This window comes from Glycine max, chromosome 8, assembly GCF_000004515.6.
Source record: "Glycine max cultivar Williams 82 chromosome 8, Glycine_max_v4.0, whole genome shotgun sequence".
NCBI classification, from domain to species: domain Eukaryota; kingdom Viridiplantae; phylum Streptophyta; class Magnoliopsida; order Fabales; family Fabaceae; genus Glycine; species Glycine max.
In genome coordinates, this window is record NC_038244.2 from 36,169,221 (window position 1) to 36,182,955 (window position 13,735).

Consider the following 13,735-nt stretch of genomic DNA (forward strand, 5'->3'; position numbering starts at 1 on the left):
CACCTTGACTGGGTAAATGAGTTAAAGAAAAGAATAAAGACTAATCAATGATCATAGGAATACCATGCACCTCAGAGGAAATAATGTCATCTTGAATTTTCAAATTGCAGTAGAAGACCTTTACAAGTTCAGGATAATGTGGCAATTTTAATGACATGAAATTAACAAGGCCAGAATTTTGAAACACTTGATAGCAATCAAACGTTTCATCATTAAAAAACTCTACATCTAGGTACTTAGGGTCTAAGATGATCCTAGAAGAAAATTGAGAGAGGTACCGTAGACGCTGATCATCAGAAGAAAACAATGTAGATGATCTTGGAGATGATAAAGATGGATGAATAGGTGTTGTGGATGCTTCAGATGGTCCGTGGCGGCGATGGGCAGCAGCAGCAGCGGTGGAGGATGATCCCTTTCTCTTCTTCGATGGCTCTTCCATTTGATGAAGTTTTAGTGGATTTTAATCAGTGGAAGTCAAAGAGGAATGAAAAAGAGGAAGATTGGGCTTTACGGGACGTGATTTGGTGAAGAATTGAGTGAGATTCGAAGATTTAAAGTTTTAGGTATGAAGGAGGCGTGAGAGGAGGCCGTAGCTGCGCAGCAGCTCTGATTTCGTGAGTATTTATAGACGAGGACGAGTTGTAATCGATTACAAGGCTTGGTAATAGATTACAAGAGTAATGAGCCTTCTGGTAATCGATTACAGGATGTTGTAATCGATTATAGGCTGTCTGTTCTTGTGTAATCGATTACAATGGATGGTAATCGATTACCAGAACATAACCTAGGCTAGTTTCTAAAAAAAAATATCTATGTCTATTCTAAACACATCTAATATGATTAATCATCACTACTAATGCACTTTAAATCAATCATTCAACTATACAGCACACAGGAATACATAAATTCTATCATAATAACAAGAATTTAAGCAAAATTAATCAAAGTAACATATAAACAATCAATCATAAGAGTAAATTAATCAATCAATCATAAAACTTTACCTATCCAAATCACTAAGGTCTAAAAGTCCTAATTCTCTTCTTATTGAAAAGAATATATCCTTTGTGAGAGGATTTGTAAAGATATCAGCAAGCTGATTCTTTGTATCAACAAACTCTAGCAAACAATCTCCCTTTAGAACATGGTCTCTTAGAAAATGGTGCCTAATTTCTATATGTTTCATTCTAGAATGTTGTACAGGGTTTTAGGATAGATTTATGGCACTAGTATTATCACACCTAATAGGTATACGATCAAGAAGGATACCATAGTCAGATAATTGTTGCTTCATCCATAAAATCTGTGCACAACAACTGCCGGCAGAAATATATTCCGCTTCTGCAGTGGATAAAGCAACACTGTTTTGTTTCTTACTATGCCATGAGACAAGAGCGGATCCAATGAATTGGCAAGTTCCACTTGTGCTTTTTCTATCAGTTTTAGATCCGGCAAAGTCAGAATCAGAATATTCTATTAAGTTACATGTTGAGTTCTTAGGATACCATAATCCTAAATTTATTGTACCTAATAGATATCTCATGATTCTCTTAACTACACTCAAATGTGATTGTTTGGGGTTGGATTGAAACCTAGCACACATGCATACACTAAACATAATATCAGGTCTACTAGCAGATAAATAGAGAAGAGATCCGATCATACCTCGATACTGTTTCATGTCTATAGATTGACCAGATTCATCTTTATCTAAGTAACAGCTAGTGCTCATCGGTGTAGCCATGTGTTTTGCACTTTCCATCCCAAATGTTTTGATCAATTCCTTGCAGTACTTAGATTGATTGATGAATATACCTTCTTGAGTTTGCTTGATTTGTAATCCCAGGAAGTACTTTAGTTCTACCATCATTGACATTTCAAATTCACTTTGCATATCAAGGGAAAACTCCTTGCACAATGAATCATTAGTGGATCCAAAAATTATATCATCAACATATATTTGAACCAACAAAATATCATTATGCTTTCTCTTTATGAATAATGTGGTATCCACTTTTCCTCTAGAAAATTCTTTTTCTAAGAGAAAATTACTTAAACGTTCATACCACGCCCTAGGGGCTTGTTTCAAACCATTTTCAAACCATAAAGAGCCTTTCGCAATTTATAAACATGATTTGGTTTATCTGGGATTTCAAAGCCTGGGGGTTGTTCAACATATACTTCTTCTTGAATTAAACCATTTAGAAAAGCACTTTTAACATCCATTTGATAGAGTTTAAAATTCATTATGGATGCATATGCTAAGAGCATTCTAATTGGCTTCTAATCTTGCAACTGGAGCATATGTTTCTTCATAGTCTATTCCCTCTTCTTGATTATACCCTTTTGCTACTAACCTAGCCTTATTTATAATAATTATGCCATGTTCATCTAATTTATTTCTAAAAACCCATTTTGTTCCTATGATAGGATAATTTTCAGGTTTTTCTACCAATTTCCACACATTGTTTCTTTCAAATTGATTCAGTTCTTCTTGCATGGAAATGATCCAGTTATCATCTATTATGGCTTCTTTTATATTTTTAGGTTCAATCATAGATACAAAAGCCATATTATTGCATAAATCTTTAAGAGAATGTCTAGTTGTTACCCCTTTTGATATATCACCAATAATGTTGTCGAGGGGATGATCTCTTGAGGCTTTCCATTCTCTTGAAAGTTCATTATTTGCTCTAACTTCATTATCTTGAGAATCTTCATTGCTTCCTTCATCTTTTTCTTTAGAGTCATTTCCATGAATATGTGTATCTTCTAAGGAATCTGAAATATCATCTAAAAAATCCTTCCTTGGAAGAATGGCATTAGACTCATCAAAGGAAACATGTATAGACTCTCAATTGTCATTGTTATTTTATTATATATTCTATAAGCTTTACTATGCAGAGAATATCCAAGGAAAATACCTTCATCTAACTTAGCATCAAATTTTCCTAAGTTATCTTTTCCATTATTCAATACAAAACATTTACAACCAAAGATATGAAGATGTGAGATGTTTGGTTTTCTGCCATTGAACAATTCATATGGAGTTTTCTTTAAAATGGGTCTTATTAGAGCCCTATTTAAAATATAGCATGCAGTGTTAACGGCTTCAGCCCAAAAGTATTTTGGAAGAGGAGTATCATTTAATAAAGTTCTAGCAATCTCTTCCAAAGATCTATTTTTCCTTTCAACAACACCATTTTGTTGAGGGGTTCTTGGTGCAGAAAAGTTATGCTCAATCCCATGCTTATCACAAAATAATTCAAATTCTTTATTTTCAAACTCACCCCCATGATCACTGCTAATAGATATAATCTTGAGATTTTTCTTATTTTGAATGATTTTTGCAAGTTTTCTAAATGCTTGAAATGCATCATTCTTATGAGTGATAAAAAGAGTCCATGTGTATCTAGAATAATCACCAACTATAACAAGAGCATAGTAACTTCCTCCAAAACTCATGATTCTAGAAGGACCAAACAAATCCATATGTAGTAATTGTAAGGGTTGAGTAGTTGAAACAATATTTTTAGATTTGAAAGAAACTCTAGTTTGTTTTCCCTTTTGACATGCATCACATAGCCTATCTTTTTCAAATATTAGTTTTGGCAAACCAACAACTAAATCTTTTGATATTAATCTATTTAAGTGTTCCATGTTTATATGTGCAATCCGTTTATGCCACAACCATGGATCATCATCTTTACTAAGAAAACATTGATTATTATCTAGTTTTTGACTTAAATCTATCATGTAAACATTGTTGACTCTAAACCCTATATGCTTTATATTCGTATCATGTTTATGTTCAATGACACACTTTTGAGAATCAAATGATACCAGATAGCCTTTGTCACATAATTGACTCACACTAAGCAGACTATGTTTAAGACCTTCAACAAGTAGAACATTTTCAATGGAGGTTGAAGCATTTGTACCTATTTTTCCAACTCCAAGAATTCTACCTTTGTTATTGTCACCATAAGTTACATGTCCGCTTTTCTTGGGAGAGATATGTGTGAATTTTGATTCATCTCCCGTCATATGTTTTGAGCATCCGCTATCTATGTACCACTTTTTCCTCAAGGGTTCCTACAAAATCAAGGTTGTGACTTAGGTACCCAAATTTTATTGGGTCCTTGTGTGTTAGTATGAATAAAGGATCCTTTTGGAACCCAAATCATTTTAATATTGTTACAATTTCTTCTAAAATAGCATGTAGATGTGCCATGCCCTTTTCTTCCACAGTAAAAACATGTGATAGAACTAGAATTATATTTTTGTGTGGAAGTAGAGAAGTTTTTATGAAATTTTTGTTGTTTTTCAGATTTATATCCTAGTCCAGCCTTATTAGAGACATGTCTTTGTTTTCCTAATATGACATCTAAATTATTTTTACTATAAGAGAATTTTGCAAGTGAGTTTTTCAACTCTTTGATTTTTTTTTCATACTTTTCACAACAACTACAAGAATCTGACATTTTCTTGTTAGAAATAGTAGAAATATGAACTTTTTCATTTGTTTTAGAAATTGAGACTTGATTTCTAAGATGATCTAATTCTTTGTTTAATTTTGAAATTTCATTTTCTAAATTTGAAATTGTTTTCTTTGAAGATGAAACTAACTTTGCAAGTTTAATTGACTCTTTATGCAGATCAGCAAATGCATCTTGCAATTCATCAAAAGAAATAGATAAGTTGTTTGAAGATGTTACCTCTTCATCACTTTCATAACTTTTAGCCATAAAGCAGAGGTTTATTTCTTCATTTTCTGAATCTTCAGAAGATTCCATATCGTTTTCATCCCATGTAATGTATGCTTTCTTCAATTTCTTTTCATTGATATTTTTCTTTTCAGACTTCTCCATCTTTTTCTTGAAGATGGGACAATCAACCCTCAGATGTCCAGGTTGATTGCACTCAAAGCATTTTAGAGTAGAGGATGAAGTTTTTGTCCTTCTTTTAGGTTTAAAATTGGGTCGCTTTTGATTTCCTCTAACTCTCAGGAACTTGTTGAATCTTTTTACAAAAAGACTAATATCTTCATCATTATCCAAGTCAATTGAATCTTCTTTATCACTGTCTTCTTGGATTGCAGATGAGGCTTTAAGAGCGATTCCCTTCTTCTTCTTATCAGTTTCTTCATGTTGATTTAATCTCAATAATTCCATTTCATGCTCCTGCAATTTTCCAAATAACGTAGCAAGAGACATACTAGACAAATCTTGAGATTCTGTGATGGCTGTTACCTTTGGTTGCCATTCTCTATTAAGACATCTTAAAACTTTATTTACTAGATCTTCATTTTGAAAAGTTTTTCCTAGAGATGGAAGATGATTAACTATGTGTGTGAATCTCTTTTGCATGTCTTGTATACTTTCATTTATATTCATCCTAAAAAGTTCATATTCACGAGTTAAAGTGTTTATCCTAGATCTTTTAACATCTGTTGTGCCTTCATGTGTTACTTGTAGTGTATCCCACATATCTTTAGCACTTTTACAATTTGAAACCCTAAAGTATTCATCTATTCCTAGGGCAGATGTAATAATATTTTTGGCCTTTAAATTATATTGTACTAATCTTCTTTCTTCCTCAGTCCAGTCTGCTCTAGGTTTTTCTATTGTTGCACTTCCGGCTATTATAGAGGGAACATAAGGTCCTTGTTCTATGGCTTCCCAAATATTTAAATCTATTGCCTCTATAAAGATTTGCATGCAGGTTTTCCAGTAGTGGTAACCCACTCCATTAAAGATAGGAGGTCTATTTATAGAATTTCCCTCGGGAAACAAGTAGTTTGATGAGGCCATAATTCTTGAAGCTTCTAAACTTTATACAAGAATGAAGCTCTGATACCACTTGTTAGACAAGTGGCCTCAGATATCTTAAGAAGGGGGGTTGAATTAAGATATTACAACTTATTTCCCCAATTAAAAATTCTATTTCACTTTCTATTCAAGTTATAAATTCCCTTAATAATGAATTTCTTAAATATTGATTCAAATAGAACAATTTGAATATGAATATAAAACAATAATAAATAAAGGAGTTTAAGGGAAGAGAAAATGCAAATTCAGATTTATACTGGTTCAGCCACACCCTTGTGCCTACGTCCAGTCCCCAAGCAACCCGCTTGAGAGTTCCACTATCTTGTAAAATCCTTTTACAAGTTCTAAACACATAAGGAAAACCCTTCCTTTGTGTTTAGAATTTTTTCACAACAAGAGACCCTCGGTCTCTTAATCCCTTTTCAGAATGAAGAAGAAGAAAAGAAGAAATCTCTCTTGAAAGAGATAGATTGAACAATTTGAGCACTCAAAAATTCCTTATTGAATCACAAGTAATTTGGCCAAGAAATTTGTAAGAGGATAAAACAATTTTCTTTATAAGAGGATAAGACTTTTTTTGTTCTGAAAAACTCTTAGCAAATTCGTGTCTCAAGTCACATATATATAGGCCTTTGATAGCCATTCAAGAACCACATAAAAAGATGTGACTGTTGAGAATATTTTCTGAAAATCTGCTCTGGTAATCGATTACAGTATATGTGTAATCGATTACAAGCTTTAAAATTTGAATTAAAACGTTCAGAAACTGCTGGTAATCGATTACCATATATGTGTAATCGATTACACAATGCAAATTTTGAATTCAAATTTTAACAGCTGTTGTAAATCAGTTTTGGCCACTGGTAATCGATTACATCCTCTGGTAATCGATTACCAGAGAGTAAATTTGTTTGAAAAAGACTTTTTAACTTAAATTTTTTGGCCAAACCTTTTGCTACTTCAATTGGAATTCCCTTCCTATTTAATATACCCTTTCTAAGACTCTAGAGACTGTCTTGATCATCCATCTTGAATATCTTTAATTTCTTTGTCTTGAATAAGGCTTTGAGACGCATGTGAACCTTTGGCATCATCAAAACATTCAGCTTGATCCTTTGTCTACAATTTAGTCTCAAAAAATGCCCCAATAATGACCTTGAAAGAACAAAGATGCAAAAGATTTCTTATGCGTCAGCAGTAGGAAGTCTAATGCACGCTCAAGTTTGCACCCGTCCTGATATAGCATTTGTGGTAGGATTTCTGGGCAGATATTTGAGTAATCTTGGAATGCAACATTGTAAAGCAGTAAAACGTGTGATGCTTTACCTAAAGAGAACAAAAGGATACATGCTCTCTTATCAAAATTCAATGAATTTGGAAATCATTGGGTACTCAGACTCTGATTTTGCTGCATGTCAAGACAACAAACACTCCACATCTGGATACATATTTATATTGGCTGAAGGAGCTATCTCTTTAAAGTCTACTAAACCGACTCTCGTAGCTTCTTCAACCATGGTTGCGGAGTTCATTGCTTGTTTTGAGGCTTCCAACCATGGGATATGGCTGAGAAATATTGTCACTGGTTTGCATGTGGTGGATGGCATTGAAAGACCATTGAAAATTTATTGTGACAATAAATTGGTAGTTCTTTAATCCAACAACAATAAAAGTACAATCAAATCAAAGTTTATTGACATCAAGTTTTTGGTTGTTAAGAAAAGAGTTAAGAATAAACAAATTTCCATAGAACATTTAAGGACTAATGATATGCTAGTTGACTCACTCACGAAAGGTTTGGTACCTAAAGTTTTTCATGAGCACATTGCTCATATGGGTGTGGTTCCTTATAGCATCTTAGTTTAATGGGAGTCTCATTTATGTTCTATGTTTTATGTTTTTTTAGATATTTGTATAGATTGAATTTTCTATATAATAAAGTTAAAGTTTATCATTTCATTATGAGCTTGTTTTGTTTGCAATATTTATGTTGTGCTTGGATTGATCTCTATAAAGAATAAAATTTAGACTAGTTGGAAATGAACATGAATAAGATCAAATTACATGTTATTTTCATGCCGCTTATCCATATTTGATATATGTCATCAAGTATATGTGACATTCGTGATCATTATAGCTCAATCATGTTAGATAGTGATGAAAACTGGCACAGTTCTGTGTTATTATATAAGATGGACCATATTTTTTAAGAAAAATCTAAAAGTAAATAGCACATGGTTGCACACCTAAAGACTTTTGTAGTATAAATGACTAAAGTTAATATGAAGCCTAAGTAGGAGAATGTTAGGAATTTTATAATTCCTAATTAATTAATTAATATGGGCTACATATTATATTATAACATTTATATTAGTTATTTACATTTTTTTGGGCTCAATATAAGTGATATAATTTGGTGAGCCTATTAGACTATCATCAGAAAATTAATATGGGCTTAATAAGCAGAAATCGCTTTGGCTCATTAGGGAATAATGAGAACTCTACCAGGTTAAAAATCTAAAACACGGTTGTACTCCCCAATATACCAAATCAAGAAACTGTATGCTCGTCTCCCTATCTGACGAGAAAATGAAGATCCCAACAAAGGAAAATTGTGGTTTGGTTGAGAAAGATCACCAAACCAATTGCTTCTTATAATTGTTAATTTTGCTGCATACTATGGATACAGGTATTCTTCATAACCCCTCTTGATAATCTAACATAATGTGTTCCTGGTTGGTTATTGATATTTTATAAGGATCCCCTAAAATTCTAACATATCCCTCTGGTCAGATGTTGTGCAGCAAGTATTAGTTACCCCTAACAGCACAAAATTGTGACTATATATAAAAAATTCCTAAAGTTCTTATTATATGACTTATGAAATGTAATTTGATTATGTTCTACAACTAATCGAAAATCTAAAGAAGTTAGAAGTTGGTCTTACGATTTTCCTAAATAAGTGGATTTTATTCCACCGAATCAAAAGGGAATAGTTTTGGGAAGATTATTAGTCCAAGATAGGTAAATGTCAATGCCTTGTACGTACACTTTATTTCTTCAATTTCATACTATAGATATTAATATAAAAATGGATAAAATCAAGGGATTGAACACAAGTGGTTAATAAGTTGAAGTTAAGGTTGAATCATTTGGGTATTATCTGAGTTCGATCCTTAACGAAAACAATTATTGACCAGGCTCTTCTTACCTCTCGGCTGAACTCCAGATTAGTCAATGTTTTTCCCCTAATGAACCGAAGGGTTAAGACCAATAAATATAAAAGTCGCCAATGTTCCTTTTATTTCCTTGCTTTACCAGGTACTTCAGAGGAGGTAGATTTCTATATGCTAGCAATGCTTATGTTGGGCTAGCTTTGCCTGGAGATGAAGGATCATGGCAGAGAGAAAGCAAGGCATATTTGGAATAGGAGCCAATGAAACTTATTTTTACTTGTAACACGTTTGGATTAAATTCAATTTTCCCATAATCAATTCCAAAACCACGTTGAAAGCCAAACCAATAAATAGTTGTTTCCAGTTTTTCAACTTTTCACCGTGATTTTGAGTACCATAATCAATTTTGATAGTTATCCAAACACACTATTAATTTCTTTATTTATTTTATATCAAGGTACTTAAAAAGGGTTTGAAAATTTTATGCCAGTCACAAGGCTATCAATTTTGGACTCAAACTGATACAAAGGGTTTCTTCCTAATAAATAATATTGTGCCTGGTGACTATAATTTTTATGCATGGGTTCCTGGCTTCATTGGTGATCACAAATATAATGCTACAATCACCATCACACAAGGTAGAATTTATTCCCTTACTCTCTTGTGTGTTAAGGCCAAAATTAGTTATTACTTTGCCCAATTGAACAATTACTTGTTAGAACCTCTAGGAGGAGTCATCAAATTGGATTCACTCGTGTATGCTCCTCCAAGAAATGGACCAACCATGTGGGAATTTGGGTTTCTAGATCACACATCTGCATAATTCTATGTACCAAACCCTTATCCTACGCTCATGAACAGATTCTACAACGAAGAGCACAGAGCCAAGTAATCCAAAACCCATTATTAATTTACAGTTGTTGTTTTTGTATGCAAGTCTTTCTTCTTTTCACTTTTATTGATGTATGGCCAATTGTTAAAATAAGTGTTTATTTTAATAAAATAAATAACTTTTTATTTTTTCGTATGTTTGTTTAATTTGTTTAAAAAAAATAGATTTCTGCTTATTTTAGGAAGAAAATCTTATTTGTTTCTTAAAAAACTTATATTTTTTAGACCTAAATATTTTTGGGTCCCTGTAATTTAACGTTTTTTCATTTTTGTCCCTATAGAAAAAAATCGTTTGTCCTTCAAAATGTGTTTTTGTTTTTTATCATTGAAATGTTTTAGATAGTATTTTTAACAATAAAAAAGTGTTTTAAACAGTAAAAAATTGTTATTTCAAACACTTTAAGAACACAAAATAAAACAAACACATTTGATAAGGACTAAAACAAAAAAAATTGAAAAAATGAAATAAAAAATACTAATCTGTAAATAAAAAAAATATATTTAAACCTATTTTATATTTTGAACGTGTTATGTTTCGAACTTAAGACCATTAATATTATTGCAATAAGAAAATTATTAGTTCAGGTTGAGGATAGTAAAAATAATATTTATATAAAAAATACTTATTTTAAAGTTACTTTTTAAGTTTAAACATAATCGTAATAATGTATCTCTATTTTTTAAAGCTTTAGGCAATACGGGTTGTGGGAATGTTATATTGATTTATACCCAAATGATGATCGTGTTTACTGATAGACCCAACAACATCAGCAACACACCAGCAATAGCAAAAGCAAGACCCAAGAGACAACACAATACCCCTACATACCTAAAGGATTTTGTGTAACGACATAGTGCTGAGTTGGCATTCCTGTCTGCCACTACCTTAACGAACCTTGTCTACCAATTTCCATTTTGTTAGGATCCTTGTCATCTTGTAATAATATAATTATCAATTTTGTTAGTATAGAAGCATTATAAATACCAACCTCTTGTAAGAAGGAAATGGCAATGAAAAATCTCTTCATCTTCTAATTCTCTTCTCTCATTTTTCTCAGGAGGTACTGACCCTTGAAGTCCAGTATAGATAGTAGGGAGCCTAACATTTTGGTACTCTCGTTGTCTCTGCACCATGGCTGAATCAACTAGATTAAAGGCATCTTCTGATCGATTAGAGGACGGCCTTGTGAAACTTACCGCGAACCATTTATCCTTGAGTGAATCCATTCAGACCATGACCTTGAAACTTGATGAACTGATCCATAACCTAGTCACCAAGAACTCTATTACCTCTTCCCCTTCAGCTTCTTCCATTGTTCTGCCTTCCTTCGCTTCTTCTGTGCATGCCCATTGTCTGAAATTGGAAGTTCCTTGTTTTGATGGCAGTGATGCTCTCTGTTGGATCTTCAAAATCAACCAGTTTTTCGAGTACCATTCCACTCTAGAGCATGAGCGTTTAACCATCGCTTCCTTCTACATGGATGGTAGCGCTTTACCCTGGTTTCAGTGGATGACCAACAATGGTTAACTCACGTCTTGGACAGGATTCCTGCAAGCTCTGCAATCGCGGTTCACCCCCTCTCAGTATGAGGATCCCACTGGCGCTTTATTCAAGCTCACCCAATGCAACATAGTTGCCGACTATCTTTCTCAGTTCGAGGACTTAGCTAAATGTGTTATCGGTCTTCCTCCCCCATTTCTCTTAAGCTATTTTGTATCTGGACTCACGCCAGAGATTCGTCGTGAGGTCCAAGCCTTATAGCCATTAACACAGGCTCTGGCGGTGGGGCTCGCTCGCCTTCTGGAGGATAAGTTACTTGAGCAGTGCCGAACATCACGCGGTCGGGTTGCCCTGATACCAACAACCCCACCTTTAACAGCCTTGACGACGTCACCTCCACCATTGTTGCCTGCTCCACCAAAGCTTGAAGCTCTCATACCCCTTAAACATCTTTTGCCGGCGGAATTAGCCACGTGCCGCGAGGGCGACCTTTGCTTCAACTATGACGAGAAGTTCCACCTTCCACCGAGGACACAAGTGTGCCTCTACAGTTTTCCTTCTCATCATGGATGAGGATGATGACACTGAGGCAGATAATCCCATTATACAACCACTTGACCCACCCGACATTCATAGCCCGACCCAGACCCAAATTAGATTTCATTCTCTGTCAGGTCATTTGGTCCCCGAAACTCTGCGACTACTGGGTTCTATGGGTAAGCACTAGGTGGTGATCTTAGTTGATGGGGGTAGCACCCACAACTTTATCCAGGAATCCTTGGCTTCTCAGTTGGGCCTTCCTTTTCGACCTACCACACAGCTTCGATTTATGGTTGGCAATGGGCAGTACCTCCAGTGCCACCGGGTTTGCGAAGTAGTTCCAATCCAAATACATAACCTCATATTCCTGGTCGATTTGCACCTCTTACCCTTGCATGGCACCAACTTAGTCCTTGGAGTTCAATGGCTCAAATCATTGGGTCCGGTCCTCATGGACTATAATGCTTTATCCATGCATTTTGTTCACAGTAGGCATATTGGGGAACTCAAAAGTAATGTTGATTCCACCCTTCAATTGCTTACTATACCTCAGCTACATCGCATGTTGCACAACAAGGGCGCTGATGCATATTTCCACATCTCTATTACCCCTGCCGAGCTTTCTTCAACCCAAACAGTTCCCACCCCACTTCCTCTAGAAATTCAGCAGCTCCTCACCAAATTTGATGCCCTGTTCTAACCACCCCAGGCCCTTCCCCCTTCACGCCCCACCAACCACCATATACATCTCCTCCCTAATTCTGACCCAGTTAATGTGCGTCCTTATCGGTATCCCCATTATTAGAAACAAGAGATTGAAGCTCAAGTTGATTCTATGTTACAGAGAGGAATCATCCGACCCAGTACCAGCCTCTTCTCTTCCCCTGTTCTGCTGGTTAAGAAACATGACGGCACATGACATTTCTGTATGGACTACCATGCCCCTTCTCTTCCCCTATTCTGCTGGTTAAGAAACATCACTGGTTCTCCAAGTTAGACCTACTACAGGGATACCATCAGATCCTCATGCACGAAGGTGACATATGTAAAACTGCTTTTCGCTCCCACCATGGGCACTACGAGTTTTGAGTCATGCCATTTGGGTTTTGTAATGCCCCATCTTCGTTTCAGGCCACTATGAACTCCATCTTTCGGCCCTACCTCTATCACTTTGTCATCGTTTTCTTCAACGATATCTTAATTTATAGTCGCACTTTCGATGAACATTTGTGCCACTTGGAGAAGACATTTCAGATATTATTGATAGGGCAGTTTGTCCTTAAATTATCAAAGTGTTCTTTAGCATAGAACCAAGTGGAGTATTTGGGCCACATAGTATCGTCACAGGGAGTTGCACCTATAGAAGACAAGGTTCTTGCCATACAACAATGAACAACACCACGCTTTACAAGAGCCTTGCGTAGTTTTCTGGGTCTGGCTGGTTTTTATCGCAAGTTCATTAGAGGGTATGCCTCTATCACAACACCATTGCACAAATTGATCACCAAGGATCCATTTGAGAGGACTCAAGCAGCCCAACAGGCGTTCACGAAGTTAAATGAGGCCCTTACTACTGCTCCTGTTCTTATGCTGCCAAATTTTTCTCTTCCATTCACCCTAGAAACTGATGCATCAGGTGTTGGCATGGGTGCAGTCCTATCACAGAATGGCCACCCCATTGCTTTCTTCAGCAAGCCTTTTAGCCCTAAATTACTACGAGCTTCGGCATATGTAAGGGAACTCTTCGCGATTACTTTCGTTGTTAAGAAGTGGCAACAATATCTATTGGGACACCG